This window comes from Akebia trifoliata, chromosome 11, assembly GCF_017979445.1.
Source record: "Akebia trifoliata isolate Shusen 1 chromosome 11, ASM1797944v1, whole genome shotgun sequence".
Classification (NCBI taxonomy): Eukaryota; Viridiplantae; Streptophyta; class Magnoliopsida; order Ranunculales; family Lardizabalaceae; genus Akebia; species Akebia trifoliata.
The window spans coordinates 15,520,298-15,531,665 of record NC_141385.1 but is presented as its reverse complement, the minus strand read 5'-3'; positions in this window follow the sequence as shown (position 1 = coordinate 15,531,665).

Here is an 11,368-nt window from a genome sequence, read left to right as displayed (position 1 = left end):
GTAGTTTCTAGCTCTAACAAGTGTGAAAACTCTCAGTAGAATTATATGATCTAGAGGAACTAGTATTCAATAAAACTCTACTTTTTAATATTATAATTAAAAATCGTACCTTCCAAAACTTTGTCAGAGACAGGTACTTTCTCCTGGGTCACAACCCTTGCTCGAGACTATGACAGAGGGCACTCTCTCCTAATATATCCCACCTGACCACATGCGTAACATGTCAACGATCTCTGTGAAGCTGACAGTTGGTGGTCTGAGGTCTATAGATTCTGAACCTGCCTTGTTAGTTCCTTTGGCCCTATTGGCATCATTGGAGTCTCAATTGTTCTATGACTCGGTGATGAAGAAACCTTGTAACTCGATAGTGGAGTAGGAGCTCGGTACTGCGGATATGCGGGTCCAGAGGCACTCGGTCTCGAATATACCGGTCTCTTGGCTGGATCTAATCTGGAAGGAAGAGACGTCTGAGGTTGATTGATATGTCCCCAGGATATCTGTAATTTCATTCCTTCTTGCTTTCGACTGCTAGTTCGGTTTGATTGCGGTAGCATAAGTTTTTCATCAATCTTGTTAAAATTTAGTGGCCTTATTGTTCCCTCATTGATTGATCTGATCGGGCATTGTGATATTTAATGTGATTATATGTAACAACTATTTAACATATCATATATGTTCATAAGTTATACAATTATTTTATTTATTAAATGTTTGTATTTTTTATCGTTTGATTGACACAAATGAGTCAACAATTGACTGTCGAACAAAGATCATAAATTACCCTTTAATTTTCTATATTTATTATAGTTTTGAATGGTTCTGATCTTCCTATTTATATTTATTTTATTTTATAAATAGAAGGGTTTATTTATTGGGTAAGCTTTGATCCAATCGATCAAGGTGTTCACCGTGTGCTTAATGATTAAATCATGAGATGATTTTTTCCAAACTTGACTATTTTCTTGTGAAGATCACTACAATTGGTTAGGAACAATGAGGACTAACATCTATTTTTATTGATTATAAATAAGTTTAGATCTTTAGAAGATTGATTATAATTTGAATATAGATGGGTATCGTTATTGTGGTTGAATGTTGTATGATTGAATGTTATTTGCTTTATTTTGTTTGAGGGCATTGTAAAGGGCAAATACTATTTGATTTTCCATTCTTTTGACGTATATTTATTTGATTTCACTAAGCCTAATTTTTTTAATTCCTTAGAAAATTGTGTAGGATGCAATTAGAATAAAATTGTAAAGGGAAAATACTATTCGATTTCCCATTCATTGGGTGAATAGACATGGTTTCCCTGTATCCATACTTTAAGTTTTGTTTGTTTGAGGCTTGGTACCTTTGAGAGATCATTAAGGAGCTCATGATGGACATACAACGACAATGAGTTTTCCACAAGCCAAAACGTGGATGCCAATGCATTATCGTTGGTTATTTTAAATGCCTATAATGAAATCTAATTATAATATTTATTGTTGTGGTTGCATGAGTTGAACTGCTGCATGTGTTGAAAATCCAATTTGCTTGATGATAATAATTGTTATTAGTTGTTGACTTATATTAGGTGTGTAGATGCATGATTTTGAAGATCACCTCTATGAGGGTTTGAAGTCGCCACCATTCATTTTTGTAAAAGGGTGTGAATTGTCACCCGAAATGCATTTTTTTTAAAAAGAGTATTGTTTTTATGTTTAGTGACTCTCATACGGATAGGATATCGATCCACCTAAGATCTTGGTAAGTGATTCAATTGGAGAGAGGGGAAGGTATTAGGCACCTTTCTTTCTCCATCAAATGATGGTAACCTTAACAATATGGTCATTCTTGATAGAAAAAGAAATAAATAAAAAAGGTCGAATGATCGACGACTTGTACCCTTAAAGACAAGGGATTTATTATCGACTCAGATTATAAGAATCATCTCATTGAAAGATATGATCCTCATCAAAATCTTGCCTTAGAAACATAATTTTTAAAAATTGTTGGCTAATGTCTTATGGGCCCATTCTAATAGATTGAGAAGGACCCAATTATCGATTGTCTCAAAACAAGTTGAGTGAGGTGTGTGCAAAGTGTGCTTAAGGTTTAAAATGATTTTTTAACGTGATTACAACCCCTACACTTTCGATCGAACCGAAGTCCGATCTACTAGAGGTAGGGGAGGTGAGCATTACGTCTTAAAAGCTTTCTAAAAGAAAAATTAAAGAAGTGAAAGGGGAGGTAGAAGACGAAAATGGAGAGGGGAGAGAGAGGGGGGAGCTACGTCTTCTCTAACCTACCTTAAGGTCTTGACTTCTTTTTTCCTGTCTTCCTTCTTATTCTTCTTATCTTTTTTTTTCTTCTTGAGTCCTTAGTAGTGTTGTGTGAGTTCCTTTTAGAAGAGAAGATGTAGTGAGAGAGGAAGAAAGTTGAGTAGAGAGGAGTTGAAAATTTTTAATCTTTTAATATTTGATAGCATGTCCATTTTGAAAGGTGAATGGGGGTATTTATAAGTATTGAGTGTTACTTTTAGGGTAGGATAGGGTAAAAGTAGAAAAATGGAAAATGGCATGAGGTTTAAGGGTGGCATGTGTGAAATTTAGGGTTGAGATGCGGGTATTTGTGGAAAAGGAGGTACGTGGGTAGCTTTTGATCCAGATGGATTGGATCTCTCAACCTATTTGGGTTGAGTACTAGGTGGGGTGAAGAGGTATGGTATTTGAATAAGAGAATTGGGTTGAGTGTTATGTGGGATGAGGAGGTATGGTATTTGGTTAATAGAATAAATTGTGTAAGGGATTATGTGGTTAGGTTTTGGGAGGGTGAAGGATATGGTGACATATGTCCAAAAGGTGTGGAGATTGAGTATTTAGAAAAATTAATTGGGGAGAAGGGGTGTGGGGAGGACTTATGAGGATGAGTTTAAAGAGAATGATGAGAGTAGGGTATGGGTTGTGATGTGAATAAGTGGTTTTGTTAGAACAAGGTAATTGGGGTAGGTAGTTGAATGAGGGAAGTGCGTTGAGATGGTGACATGTGTCCCATTTGATGATCAAATATTGATTGATTGATGTAAGTATGATTTATGGATTATGGATATTGATATGGATATTAGCTTGAATAGATGTAGGCTTTGACATGTTAGACTTAGGATTTTGGGAAGGTTTAGGTTGTTGGATTTGATTTAAAATTGGTTAAGATTTATTTTAGGATGGGGCTTAGTGGGTTGAAGGTAAGTGGGTTTTAGGGTTTGAGATGTATGGGATTATGGTTAGGCTATGTTAGGACATTGGCTAGGGTTAGGCTTGTTTAGGGTGAGGCTAAAATAACATTTAGTGGGTTGAAGATTGATGGGTCTTAGGTGGGCTTAGAATGTTTTTGAGTTCGAGATTGGAGTAGTGAGAGATTGAGAAAGTGAGGGGCTTGTGAGGCTTTATTATGAGTCCATGAGACCTTTAGGGGTCTTATACCTTTTGATTTGATCAAAATGTCGAGTTTCGACGATTTGGGTTTTTTAAGCCCATTGGTAGATTTTATTAGAAAAGTCAATTTTTTGGATATTTTTTAGTGGGGGTCATTTAAATTGGCGTGTCTACAACTATCCCTATTCTCAAGATTTGCGTGCAAATAATAGACTGAATCCCTGTTTGTACGGGTCTGAAAATGTTATTAAAAACACGATTTCAAAACACAGAAGTGGATTAATGATTTTTTGTTAAAAAATGGCTACCCAAGCACGGGGTCTGACAGGGTTGACTTTTGAATTCTTCGATGGAGCACATTTTAGATTTTAGATTTGATGAAAATTTAATGAGTTTTAAAATTCGGGTATTTTTTGTCGTGTTTCGATAAATTGGAATTAAATGCATCTTGAATTTTTTTTTTTAACGAGATACGGTCAAATGATAAAAACTTTTGGGAGGAAATAAGGGGCTTGTGATGATCCTTTAACAGGTCTACACAGAAAAGTCTTTCAAACTTACCATAACACTCTTTGATTGCAGTGGTTAGAAAAAAGAAAACATGATCCTTCCAAGCTTTAAGTCTGACAGGGATGGAATCTGCTATGTGTAAGGTAGTTTCCCAGGCTAGGAGTTTGACATGTATTGAACGGATTGTGGAAAGTGGAGATGAGATTTGTAATTTAAGTATGTTTCGATAAAAATGATTTGACGTCTTTTGCTTTAAACGATGAACCTATGAAATCTAAAGGAGATCAAAATTACTTTTTCATCGATTTTCTTTTCTATTTTTGTTTTTAAATTTTTTTAAAGATTAAGTATATCATTCAATTTATACTCATACGACAAGGAGCAACATGTAGTTTAAACTTTTGCTAAGGAGCAACATGTAGTTTAGGCTTGTATTGAGGAGCATCATATATTTTAGGCTCTTGTTGGGGAGTAAAATGCAGTTTAGGATCTTACTGAGGAGCGACATGTAGTTTTAGACTCTTATTGAGGAGCAACATGTAGTTTAAACTCTTGAAAAGGAGCATAATACAGTTTAGGCTCTTACAAAGGAGTAGTATACAGTTTCGACTCTTGTAAAGGATCAAATGTAGTTAGGCTCTTGCTAAGGAGTAACAAGTAGTTTTAAGCTCTTGCTAAATAGTAACAAGTAGTTTTAGGCTCTTACTGAGGGGTGAGATATATTTTTAATTCTTGCTAAAGAGTAATAAATAGTTTTAGACTCTTACTAAGGAATGATATATTAAGAAAATAGTTCTGATAATTATTTGCCTTGGGTAATTCGATACATTGTTTTTAAGGAATAAATTAAACTTTTCGTTATAGGCCCAAAATTTTAATTTGCGTGATGCATGCAAAAACTTTTTGTTATTTTTTATTTTAAAATCATCCTTTTAGTATGAGCAATATAACCAGATCAAGAATTCGGCATTGTTGAATACTGACCAGGGTGTGTCGTCAAATAGATAGTAGTTTTTCTTAATTCTCTTTAAGGTTCTTTAAAGTCATCCCCACCATCCAATATCGACAAAAAGATAGAAAATGATTGGATGGTTTTTACTGAAAGGATTGTGTGATAATTGGTGGTAGGCTTTAGAATCTGTCCAAGATATTGATAGATCGATGATTACTCAGACTTCAAATATTTTCAAGATGGAGAATGACTGGGGGATAAAGATAATTTTTTTTTTCTTTCTTTTTTTTCTTTTTGTTATTTATGTCCCTGGTGTCAATTATGATTTTCACCAAGTCGGGCTCCACAATTTTTTTCATATCGATGCCCTTTCAGGTTTTCATCGTGCTTATGGTATTTGATCTTACCATTATTTGATTCTTTTGATCACAACACCTTTGTTTCACTGTGTCCTTTCAAATCAGGATACACTTCTTGTAAAATTTTCATAGATAGCTATTCCTTCATCGCCAATGAACATTCGTGGTAGAAGTATTTTTTTCAAATCATTTCTTGATCAAAGATGACTTAATTTTAGGATGTAACTTGAATAGGGTTAAGGTTCACAAAGAAATGGTATATGCTAGAATATCAAATATGATATAATGGATAGGTTGAATCGAGGGTTTTCCTTTTATTCTTTTTTTTTTTTTTGTGAGAATGAAAGTACATCTTATTTTGCGTGAGCCAGAAAGAACTCGTTTATGCATGTTTGAGAGCATCAAATGGGATGGTGGATTTAGATGACTACTGCCCAAGCACGGACTCTGACAGGATTTAGCCTCATTGAATTCATTAATTTCGTGGCATAGGACTTGTTTGAAATCTTGGATTTGATGAAATTGTTCTTAGATTAACAGAATCAAGTTTTCCTTTACTTTGAATATTTCATGTCATGCCATTTTGCCCATAAATTTTGACTCACTAATCAAATAAAGATGACGTCAAAGGAATTAACAAATTGATTTAGAGAAAAAAAATTCGTATTTCACGAAGAAAGGCTAATTTGAACTTTTCATTGGTAAAAAACATTTGACAAGTCAGAAATTTCAAAATTTTCAAATTTCACAATTTTAGACATAACTTTTAACTCAGTTACTAAATGGAGTAAGGCCGGTGGGGTTAAAATTTTAACTTAGAGGAAAATATATTTCTCTTTTACAAAGGAGAATCAATTCAAACGTTTTTGGGGTGAAAACGTGTTGTTAAAATAACTCTAGTTTTTCCCTGTAAAAAGACCTTGACTCTCTAGTTTTGATCTATCTATTCTCTTTTCCTAATTTTTTTCTTCATCTTTTTAACTTTAGATTTTATTTTTGTTTTTTTTACTATAATTTTGGTTGCTAAAGAAGATTTTGTTCAAGGATTTAAATGAGGTCATCAATAATAAAGATACGTATTTCATTTATTTTTGTTAATATGTCTTCATGATCGTATTATAAGTAGATTGATGAAGTCATGTTAAACTAGTTACACTTAATTCTAGTATTTTTATTCTTGCATGTGTTTTTAATAAATGTCTTTTAAACAACTTTAGATCCTAAGTATTCTTCAATTATTTCTCCTTATCTGCTATGCTCGACGTGATCTATTACTATTGGAAAAAAATTCATTATATCGGATACTCATTGTAGGCCTGTCCATGGATAGTTGAAAATTCGAATCCGATTCGAATTCGTATTCAAAATTTTGGATAATATCCGAAAATTTCGGATATCGAATTTGGATGTTGATACACCCGAATCATTAATATCCGATCCGATATCAATGCATATTTTGTTTTGAATTTATATTATATATAAATAAAAGTAGAAGACAACTTATATATATATATATATAAATAAAAAGTGTTTGACAGCTTTTTTATCTTGTATATTATATATAAATAAAAGTCCTCATTATAAAAGGATTTTTTATATTATATAAATAAAAGGTGTTAGTCAGCTTTTTCTATTATATATTATATATAAATAAAAGTCATCATGACTTATGTGTAGGTCTCTCTTTCTCTTTCTCCAATTCCAGTAAAGAGAAATCTTTGAGGACATGACAGTCTGAAGCTTATGGTCAGACAAGAACTTCGACCAAAATGGATGATCGGTGATCATAGAACATTTGGAGATAAGATGCTTGAGTTGGGTATCAAGATAAGATCTTACCATAGCTCCTTCGCCATGATAGACTTCAAAAAGTCATCATCAATAGTCTTCCCTATCATATAAACCCTCATCTATTTTCTCATATGTGTTGAGATCTTGGGTTTCAAGTGATTCATCTCTCTCTCTCTCTCTCTTTCTTCAACTACAACAAAAAACCCTTGATATTTTTGGGTTGGAGAGGGAAAATTTTAGGACTTTTGGCTATGGGTTGAAGATGAGGTCATTTCGATCATAGATTAACTTCGAATTGGATAATATAGGATATCCGACAAGTTAGTCGAATTCGGATTCGAATGTCAATGCATTACATTCGATTGGATTCGAATATCAATATTTTTTTTCCAATTCGTATTCGGATATAGACATATCCAATCGGATATCTATTTGTTGACAGCCCTAGCTAATTGTGATAGAGGATTATTGGACAATAAAATATATTCAGGAAAGAAAATTTTAGCCAATTAATTAGATCTATTTCACAAGGGTTTTTAATCAAAAATATTCTTAGTCAAGATCCTTAACCAGACTTCTTTGGCCAAGACCCATTATTCTATTATGTTGATACCACAAAGTTTTTAAGTTACATTTTTTTCCATACAAGCTCTGTAGTGTCAAAATAATCATTGCAAATAGGGTAATTGCAGGTCCAAGTAAGTTTCCACAAATATATGTTTTATTTTTGCAATAATAAAGCATACTTATACATAAAAACAGTAATTTTTTCTAGCTTTTACAATAATTTTAATATGCAACATGCCAATATCTTCTAAAATAAGATCAAGATAATGTGCCGTACAAGGAAACCAATACAAACGAAGCCTCTTGTCCATTAGTAAGCGACTTGCAACCATATATATAGTTGCCTTGTCCGTGATCACTAGAATAATAGTTTCTTCTCCTATTTCATCAATTACAACATCTAGTAATTTAAAAATATATATGATCGTATGAAAATAAGCTTATACATCAACAAATTTAAGAACCATAGTTCCAGAAAAAAAATTAACTAAAAAGTTAATCAATGTTTGATAGGATCTATTAGTCCATCCATCTGCCTTTAAAGTACACCCATAGGTCTTACATTTCTCTCGATATTCCTTAAGTGAACTCTACTTCTTTCTTTAGATACACACGATTCCGTATTTTCATGGAAAGATATTTCCTTAAATCATGGGTCAAATGGTCTTATGATATGAACCATGACTTTAAAGCTTTTCAATTTAATAGCAATAAAGGAAATACATGCTTGGTATAGCCATTTTTCTATGTATTGGATAATGGTTTTTTATCTTTTACACGGTTTTTTATTGTGATTTGTAAAGTAAAAAAAAATTAATTTCATAACTTGAGGTGATTGATTGATATAATATGTGAATCTCTAGAAATTTTAATAAATATTTAAAATTAATTTTATAAAAATATTTGGAGAAGAGAGTTAACAGAAATTAACATATGCATTGATAAGTGTGCACAAGTAGTCAATTAAATTTGACATTTTTTTATAAAAGAGATTTTAGAAATCAGTACACCATTAGATTCATATCGAAAAGTTATCCAAAATGGACAATAAGTTTGTCTAAATTGAAAGTCTCAAACGTTAAGTTATTAACAAAGAAAATAATTATATAAATTACCATCACATCCGTGATATTATATAAATACTAAACTTAAGAGAGAAAATCATATTTCTTTTTCTTGTCAATCTTTCTTCTTCAACACAAGTAACCCAAACCCTAGGCCTTCAAGCAACTATTCAAGCACCTTAGAATAAGAATCAAGAGTTCATGAAAAAAAAAAAAAATTTGTTTTATTGTGATCTTCAATTTAAGCCAAATAGATTTGATTAGGAACAAAATCTAAGTTTGGAATTTTGGGTAAGGAGAATTGTTGGGAGTTGATCTTAACGAAAACCTACCGAAGGAGGCATAAACAAGTTTTTAAATAAACATAGATGAATCAAAGGTATTTTATTTGAGTTTCTTATTTAACATTGATTAACTTTAAACCATGCATGTTTAAATATTTGATTTCATAGATTTACTTCTGTATAAGTTAAATAAGTTATTTTTATATTACCTTACAAGTTTTAGAAAAAAAAATAGGATAAAACAAATTTTAGAGAAATTTTTCGAAAAAATCCGAGAAGAAATCCTGAAGAACGCATGTCTCACTCCTTAAATCGCCATAATAGTGACATCTAATTTCTATAATAGTTTGATCTCTACAATAGAGATCTCTTGATCACTATAATGATCCAATTGCTATTTTTTATGCCAGATACGCTTTCAGCACAATATGTATGGCACATTCCAACATTGTGTCAAACACATTCAACAACTTATTTTCTATAAAAATATTTAAATAAATATCATATTTAACTTGAGTATTCCATTTACTGTAAGGTATTTAATGAAAATAATGAAACTAAGGGAAATAATGGAAATAGTTTAAAATCAAAATCTAATTTTTGGGTTCAAGAACAAAATGCGGACTTCGACGTTTTTATAAGATTTTCAATCCTATTTTTCTCTGATCTTCCACTTGAATTAAGTTCCAGAAATTATATAATATCAAGTCTCATAATTAAGACTTTCATTTCCAAAAAACCGTTTTACGTTTAAAGAACTTTGAAAATTTACATTTTTGACAATTAGCCAAATTTTCACAGTTTTAAATATTTAATATTGTATGCCTTTTCTAAGTCTTTTCTACTCAACTAAGACTATCATATGGATTTGGTTGATATCACAGAATCACAAATATTTCTAAAAAAATGTACTTTGATAGATACTTATGAAAATAAATGATTGATCGATTGATTGATGGATAGATAGTGAGAATTTATGTTACCCCTTGATTGAATGAGATAGTGAGTCCAAAGATATGTAGTGGCTTAGGCCAATACTATTACATGACAAATGGATGGATGGATGGATTGATGAATTTCTCACATTCCTACAATCACGTGAGACACAACCATGTGAGATATGATGAATGGATAGATGTATTGATGGATGAATGGATTAATAGAAATAACTGGAGGACACTATCATTGCTTGTATTTTCAATAAAAATAAATTATATATGCATAGTAAACAAAACTATTTTGTTTATTAAAAAAGGATCGTAGAAAACTTAGAATGAGGAAGTATTGCTATATTTTCAAGAGCAATGGGTCAATCAAAGATAACAGTTGTTGTTTTGTTCTCCTTGGTAGTATGAGATACCTTAGGGGATAACACAACTTGTGAAATCCAAGAAATTTTTTTTGATAAAGTTTTACGTGTAAAGGTAATCTTTGTATAATATAGAGACAATCGAGATTCACATGTATTACCTCTTGATAGGCTTAGACCTGAGGAGTCGCTCTTGTGTTAGTTAGTGATCACTAAGAGTTTGTAGATGTCAAACGGTCAACCTCAAAGTTTGTTGAATTATATTGAGTTCTTGGCTAATAGCCAGTCTGAACCAGATAAATGACCACCCAACTGTGATATGCTAGACTGACTAAAAAATTAAATAAGAACAATGACATGCCACACAGAAGGTTAAGTATTGAAATATTGATTTTCCATAGTTGAGTGGTTATATCGACATATCCCTCAACTATTTTATCAACTAAACCATTGATTTTGTATTATGTACTTTTTTATTTTGTGATACAATGTTGGCAGATTTTTTACTTTAAAAATATTGAAGCATGATAAAATATTTTAGTTTAATAAATACACCTACAATGTTTATGGAACTTATGCAACTTGTGTTTTGGGATTACATAAATCTATTATTTATTATTTTCATTGATGATATTTTGATTTACTCAATGATGAGTAATGAACATGAAAATCACCTGAATATCACACTTCACATTCTACATAGGGAGAAACTTTACGCAACATTCTCTAAATATGAGTTTTGGTTCAATAAAGTGAGATTCTTGGGAAAAGTAGTCTCAAAGAAAGGGATATTTGTAGATCCTTCAAAGCTTGAACCAGGTATGAAATGATAGAAACCAACTTCGATTATTGAGATTAGGAGTTTCATAACTTAATTGAGGGTACAACCTAAAATCATCAATAACGTTATTGATCCACAGAAAATGGATAGAAAACTAGAAGAAAATGAAAAACTTTAATGATTGTAGTTGGATAGTTCATGATGATGTCAAAATAAGATTCAAGAAAATACTTTGGGTTCCTTGTGACCCACTATTGAGGAAGGAGATCATGGATGAAGCTCATAAATCACAATTTGATATTCATCCTGGTAATACCAAGATGTATTAGAACATG